We start from the raw sequence: 7669 nt of genomic DNA, 5'->3' as shown, positions 1-7669 counted from the left end.
GAGCGTACGGAGCAGGTCCTTTATTGTGAGGAATCCATGTTCCAGCCAAATATCGTACGACCCTCCGGTTCCTAGTTGACCAAGTGGACACAATCCCTTCCCATCTGTTTTCAAAATAGACAATCGTCATACTGTTAACCAAGGGGTTCCGTTTTGTTTGCCTGAATATTTGCCCCTATTGATTTTTCTTGCCGCCACACAATTTATCGACCATGTTCTCCACGTCATTGCCAATATGCCATACGCATAATAGATGTCGTACATCTGCATTAAACATAAATTTAAAATTAATTGAGATATATATAATATATAGATCAACGATAATTAGTAATTAAAACCTGTTTACCTGGAAAGACAACATGAATAGCTGTAGACAAACCCTCATCCCGATCCGTTACGATTACATCGGGTGTCTGGACTCTCTCGTAAATATCCCTCAACCTCTCCAACACCTAAGAATAAGACACAGCCGCCTCATCTCGCATCAAACAGAATGCAACCAAGAAATTATGATTCGTTGGCGTCATTCCAATGATTTCGCAAAGGGGCCACTTTTGCTTATTCGTTTTGTACGTTGTGTCTATCAACACAACATGGGGCCACGAACGTAGCATCTGGATAGATGTTGGATACGCAATCAATAATCTAGTCAACTGACCCTCACTATCCAAGTCCGTCCAAACTACATAATTATGCTCCGTGGCCATATACAGACAGTGTTGAAGAGGAGTCCTACCATCCATCTCTTCTCTCCTGATTGACTGTCTCACATTGTAAATTTGATTCATACTAGCATAAAAACGAGGAAAATTTCTTCTAATTGAAGACATTATAAATTCTGGTTGCATGCCAGTTGCACTTAGATCTCGTATGTGTTGCCTGATATCCACAGTCATCCTATTTACTCTTATTTGACCATCTCTGTACATGAAGAACGGGTGGTTATGTATTCCTTTATACCAGGAAACACTCTAACCGTCCAAGGTCTTTCCTCTGGGTTACGACTAGTTCCTAAAATCATAAATTTACGCCCACAACCCCTACTTTTGAAACCAGGTCGGGCAACATTGTCTAAGTTATGCAAATCAACCCTTCTTTTATCGTAGCGGTGACATCTTAAGTAAAGAATCACTCTAGAACGCCCTTCTTTTTTTTATATGAAGCACGTGTAAATTGAAAACCAATTGTTATTGCTATCTCATTAGCCCAAGCATGTAAATCATCTACAGAATCAAATTCTCTATCGGTAACAAATCTATCAGAATAATCTACATTATCCCCTAAATTTTCAAAGTCCTGCAAATAATAATTATAATAACATTATCATAATATATCAAAACAATAATAACTTCAAAAATAATTATAAAAAATCAGAATAATTAATTTTTCTATAAAATAATTAAAATAAAATACCATTATTATAGCACAATAATACATTAAAATAAAATAATTTAATTAAACAAAACAAATTTTATAATTCGAAGTTGAAACAAAAAAAAATTTAAAAAAAAAAAATTATAACCAGTCGCACAAAACGTGCGACTGTGCCTAGGCTGAGTCGCACAAAACATGCGACTCAGCCTAGGCACAGCCGCACGTTTTGTGCGACTGGTTATAATTTTTTTTTTTTAATTTTCGAATTTTAAATATTCAACACTACTACACTAATTATTATAATAACATTATCATAATATAATAAATTAAAATATATTAATTAACAACAACTTAAACAATAAATTAATTACATGCAAGATATTTTAAATTTCAAAATTGAAAAAAAAAAAATTTGGATTGCAGTCGCACAAAACGTGTGACTCATCCTAGGTCCAGTCGCACGTTTTGTAATGCCATTGTTGTTCGATGTAGAGTTCTAACTTGTTTAACTTTACGTAGTGTTTTTAGAGAGTCTTTAGAGAGAAGGTACCGTGTTTGAATTCGAATATACTACAATAACGCCTCTGAAAATTCAATATATATATATAGTTCCGATAATAATGTTATTAAGGGATAACAATGTTACTAAGTGCTATTTACATTTCTTAAACATTTTTTAAATTAAGTGGCATTTTTGTAATTTTTTTAACTTCAGGGGTAATATCGTAATTTCATTAGAGGGGTGACGATAAAATAAAAAAGGTAGCGACAAATAATAATTCCCATTAGTTTTTCATTCCTTTTCTGTTGCATAGTGCAGCTGTCCATGTATAGTACTGTGTAGTCATGAATTGGTTTTCAAGGCTATAAAAGCATAGGCTGCATGTTGTAATCATATACAAGAAATGATGAATAAAAGATGAATCAGCTTGCTGGATATTACATTCCTTTTCTTCTGACCTTCTTACTCTTCTCTAATTTTAGCTCTTAAAATCATCATGGTATCGATTGGCGTTACCTTAATTGATTACTCCCACATGCGAACTTGACGGGGTTCGCATGTAAGGGGGTGTTAGGATGGATTATCCCACATCGACAAATTGAAAATAGTGTGCACACTTCATAAGTTATTGGAGTCCTTCTTCCCATCGCCATATGGTTTTGGGATGGTATATATCTCCATGACTTATGAAGTGTGTGCACCTTGTTTTTCCCTGTTAATATGCTGGCATTCACAATAAGTTGAGCCTAATTTAACACACTAGAGCCTTTTGGCGCAAAATAACTGTGTGGCTTAATTGTTGGACCGCGATTATTTTGGTGCAAAATAACTATGTGGCTTAATTGTTGGACCGCGATTTAATTTGTTATATCTACAATCATAACGGGTAATTGGCAAATATTTAGATGTCTAATCAGTTATGTAAATTAAAATTTTTCGGTGAAAGCAGTTGTTAGAGTATAATTTATTACGAAGAATGTTAAGAAAGTCTTCAACCACCACTTTTGATTTTAGAAAGCTAGGAAAAATTGACATTAATAATCCAACCTTTTGCTCGTCCGCTATGAATAATCCCATTTTTAGATTATTTTTTAATAATCCAATATTTGCCCTTAGTTCGCTATAAATAATCCAACCTTTATTTTAGTTTGCTGACAGCATATCCTATTTAGACCTATTTTTAGTATTTTGGTATGTTGTGGGCAAATGTATGACAAAGGTTAGATTATTAGAAAATAATCAAAAAGTGGAATTATTCACTGCAGATTAGTGAAAGGTTAGATTATTAATGTCAATTTTTCTTAAATTATAATGTTTTGAGAATATTAGTAAAAAACTTAAAATCACTATAAATATTTAATCTCAGCTTTATATACTTCTATTCTATAAATAATTTAGTACTAATCGCATATTTTATATGATTTGTCGCTTTTTTTTTTTTTAAGTATTTTCAATTAAAAATGTGATTAATTTAAAATAGTATAAATTAAAAATCTTATAAATTATTTTTTATATGACATAAGATATTAATTAAAAATTTGATAAATTAAAAAAAATCAATGATACGAACTAAAAATTTCGCTATGGACGCCACGACTAGGGGCGCTTCACCCCCGAAACCTTGACTTGCTGACCGGGCAAGCAAAACCTCGTCCGGACATCTTTGGAATAGGTACTTATAGCTATAACCCATTTTTTTAAATCGTTACATTTAAGAAGAAAATTCATCTTGTATAAGACCATCTTACGATGGGACGAGATCAAAACAAGAAGTTCACAAGATAAAAGTTTCTATTATTGGAGTCGTCTCATACAAAAATGTGTTAAAAAAATTTCTAATATTTTCATAAAATTAGTTATTTTTTGACATTTGATATATGTATTCCAAAGAGAATTTAAAATGATAAATGTATTCTAAAGAGAATTTAGAGAGAAGAAAAAAAAAATATATATTCATGCCCTTGGAAAATAAGTGCTGCTCTCATATCAAATCTCACTCGCTCTCTCAAAATTAAAAAATTCTAAACTCTAAAGCGACGATCCTGTTCGTCTCCCTACGCCCTCTGTTCGTTTCTCATACTTCTGCCTCCATTGACGCTCAATACAGCGAACATCCTGACTAAAATTTCAAGCCAAACGATTCAAGTAAGCAAATTAAGTCAATTTTGATATTTTGGTGTTGATACTGATTTATTACTTTGGCTTGGTTTTTTATTTTTATTTTTATTGAATTTCTTCTCAATTTGAATTAAGATTTCCGACCTTTATTATGAATTTTTCCATTGCTTTTTTCGTTCTATAATTTTTGTCGTCTTTTTTTTTTTAATTACTTGTTTTTGATCATTCTATTTTCGCTGAGTTTTTGACATTGTTTTTAATAAGAATATATAGATGCATGAAGTGTAATTGCAAAAAAAAACGAAGTATTATTTAACATCTAAACATATTGCATGTATATTATAATACGAATACAAGTATAGTAGAAGATCATGACTCTCTTGATGCGTGAATTCCACTTGAGTATAAATTAAAAATCCTATAAATTATTTTTTTGGCTTAATTGGTGGTAAATTTTTAAATTTAGGATTTTAAATTTAGTTTGTTGGAATTTATTAGAGTTTCAATTGATTAGTAATTCAATTCTACAATTTGTTTAGGTAATTTGTTTGAATTTCTTGAAATAAGACTATAAGTTTAGATAATTCTACAATTTGTATGAATAAGTATCTTTGTTCGTTTTTGTCAAAAAAAGAAAAAAAAAATGTTTGTTGGTTCGAATACCAAACTATGAAGCATGATTATAAGTTTGTAAGTTAAGATATATTTTAATTTACAAGAATTTCGTGTACTTACAGTGCAAATTACAAAATAAAATTGGTGAGTCATGAGATGTTTTGTTCAATTGATGTTGCTTATTTTGTGCTGATCATTACTTATCAATTGGAGCTGATTTGAATGTTGTTTGATGTTGTTAAAGCAAGTGCCAATAATCTTAATAACGACGTTAACTTTAAACATTTAATCGAACATGCTTTGTCTTGTACTTTAGAAGGGGTCGATAAAGATGTGTCGAATATGGATGGTTTAAGGTTTGGAACAGTTGATGAGAGTTGTTTGATCAAAGCAACAGGAAGATCAACAGACTACTTTGGATTTTGTTTTGGTCAGAATATGAAGTGACTATGCAATTATGTGGTGCATTACTCTATTGTTTATTGTAATGTTTATTGTCATAGTTAATTAGGATGTTAATTGAGTTGTTAAATGTGAGTTTAAGGTGATTTATGAGGGAATACTAAGAGTGATGAATATTTTGCGTATAAATAGGATTCATCACTCATAGTAACATTCACCACAAACACACATATTGTTGAGAGGGCTATTGCATTGTTAGAAGCTTGAGAGTGTTCTTACTTTGCTTTAGTATTTGTGGTCTTGAGAGATTGTTCTCAAGATAAGGGAGGTTTATTATACTTGTAATTGTTGAATTCATTATAATAAACTATATTTGAGGGGGAGGTATTCAAGATACCTCATAAACACTTGTGTTCTCTTTTACATTATATTTTTCATTTGTTTTTTATTGTTGAACCTCTTTGAGGCTTGCGCTTTCAGATGTTATTAGCTTAGTACTTAATTAATCTTGTTCAAAGTTTTAGTTTGATTAATATGGATTATTTGATGTCCATTCCATTGGCTTCCATTTATTCTACAAGGCCAATGCTAATAAGTGATTTTTTAATGACATTATTTTGAAAAGGCTAAATCAAGTTTTTTTTTTTTTTTTTTTTTTTTTTTTTTGATATCTAAGAATACTGGGGTTAAAAATATTGTTGAATGTAAATTTTCTTTTTATTTGAATTGCTGACATCACTTCTTTTTTTTTTTTTTTTTTTTTTGGGCGGATCCACCGATAGTGTGTTGTTTTGATATGTTGATTATTGATTTGCTTCTGTGGTCCTCTGCAGCGTTGGTTCAACAAACAATGGTAAATGTTCGATGCTGCAAATGTGGTTTCTATGCAACCAAATGCTGCCAATATGTGTGTGAGATGTTTGAGGTCAGAAGCTGACATCACAGAAGGCTTGTTGAAGAATGTGACAATCTTATTTTGTCCTGAATGTGAGACTTACTTGCAGCCTCCAAAGACTCGCATCAAGGCGCAGTTAGAATCAAGGGAACTACTAACATTCTGCCTTAAGAAATTGAATTTGGATAAAGCCAAAGTTAAATTGGTGAATGCTGAGTTTTTGTTGACTGAACCACACTCAAAAAGAATCTAGGTTAAACTGAGAATTCAGAAAAAAGTCCTTCATGGGGCAATTTTAGAGCAAGCTTATATAGTCGAATATGTTGTGCATCATCAGATGTGTGACTACTGTAATAGGCTGCAGGCAAACACAGATCAACGGGTAGCATCTGTTCAACTCCGGCAGCATGTTCCACATAGGAGGACTTTTTTTTTCCTGGAACAACTTATTCTTAAGCATGATGCTGCGAGCCAGGCTATCAGAATAAAGCAATTGGAGCATGGAATTGATTTTTTCTTCTCCAACAGGAGTCATGGGGTGAAATTTTTGGAGTTCGTTGGTAAAGTTGTTCCCATCAGAAGTCGTAGTGACAGAGAGCTTGTGTCTCAGGATTCTAAGAGCAATACATACAACTTTAAACACACTTTCTCTGTTGAAATTTGCCCCATCTGTCGTGAAGACCTTGTATGTCTTCCTCCTAAAGTTGCCATTAGTCTGGGAAATTTGGGTCCTCTTGTTATTTGCACAAAAGTGAGCAACAATATAATGTTGATTGATCCAAACACATTGAGGTATTGTTTCTTGGATGCTGACCAGTATTGGATAATGTATCTGCTGAAGTTAATGTTGCCGGTTCTAGGTATGCTTTGGCTGATGCCCAAGTTGCTCGTTTGTCGGATTTTGGAAAGAACGATACAATATTCCATATTAGGACACATTTGGGGCATCTTTAAGTCCAGGGGATAATGCCCTTGGTTATGATCTTTATGGGGCTAATCTTAATGATTCTGAATTGGACAAATACAGAGGCCTTGTCCTTCCTGAAGTTATTTTGGCAAAGAAGAGCTACGAAGAGAAGTGCTAACGAAAACGAGGCACGACACATGCTTGGAAGCTAAAGAATCTTGATATGGAGGTTGATGATGTTACCAAAGGTAAGGAAGACCAAGATAAGGTGGATAACGAGTATGAAGAGTTCTTGAGAGACTTGGAGGAGAACCCTGAATTGAGGTTCAATGTTTCATTGTATAGTAAAAAGGAATATCAACCATCAGATTCAGCTTCAATGATTGATGGTGATGAGTTGCTTTTTATACCTTTACACGAGTTGCTAGCTGATCTTGATATAAGCATGGACGTGGATTAGCAGGGCATAGTGCAAAGGTCCAAAAAGTTTATTTTCAAGTATAAGGTTGATGATAAATTTAGATAAAATTTATATTTTTTTTCTTAATAATTCCGAGTTATTAGTATGTTTTATAAAGTAGTTATAATATTAACAATAAAATGCAAAAGGAATATTATATTAATTATTGCGTATTAAGTTTTTAAGTGTATTTTATTTTTTCCTGTGAGGTTAGAAATAAACGAGAGACGGCCATGGTTCTTTTCATTTTAATCTTGTCTTTTAGAGTATGCATCCTTCTGAATATTAAGCTTGCTTTCTATTCTGCAGTATATTCCATTCAGAAATAGTTTATTTATTGTATTACATTGAATTATGAATTGATGATGAGTTTTCTTCCTTGTTTGAAGTTCTTGT

General features: G+C 32.4%; 1 pseudogene; it reads left to right on the top strand.

Annotated features, from left to right (window-relative positions):
* The first annotated feature begins 5807 nt into the window (after nt 1-5807).
* On the top strand, nt 5808-7273 carry LOC130805424 (uncharacterized; annotated as a pseudogene).
* The last annotated feature ends 396 nt before the right edge of the window (nt 7274-7669 follow it).

This window comes from Amaranthus tricolor, chromosome 2, assembly GCF_026212465.1.
Source record: "Amaranthus tricolor cultivar Red isolate AtriRed21 chromosome 2, ASM2621246v1, whole genome shotgun sequence".
Classification (NCBI taxonomy): domain Eukaryota; kingdom Viridiplantae; phylum Streptophyta; class Magnoliopsida; order Caryophyllales; family Amaranthaceae; genus Amaranthus; species Amaranthus tricolor.
The sequence above is the reverse complement of the archived record's forward strand: the minus strand, read 5'-3'. Positions and strand labels throughout refer to the sequence as shown.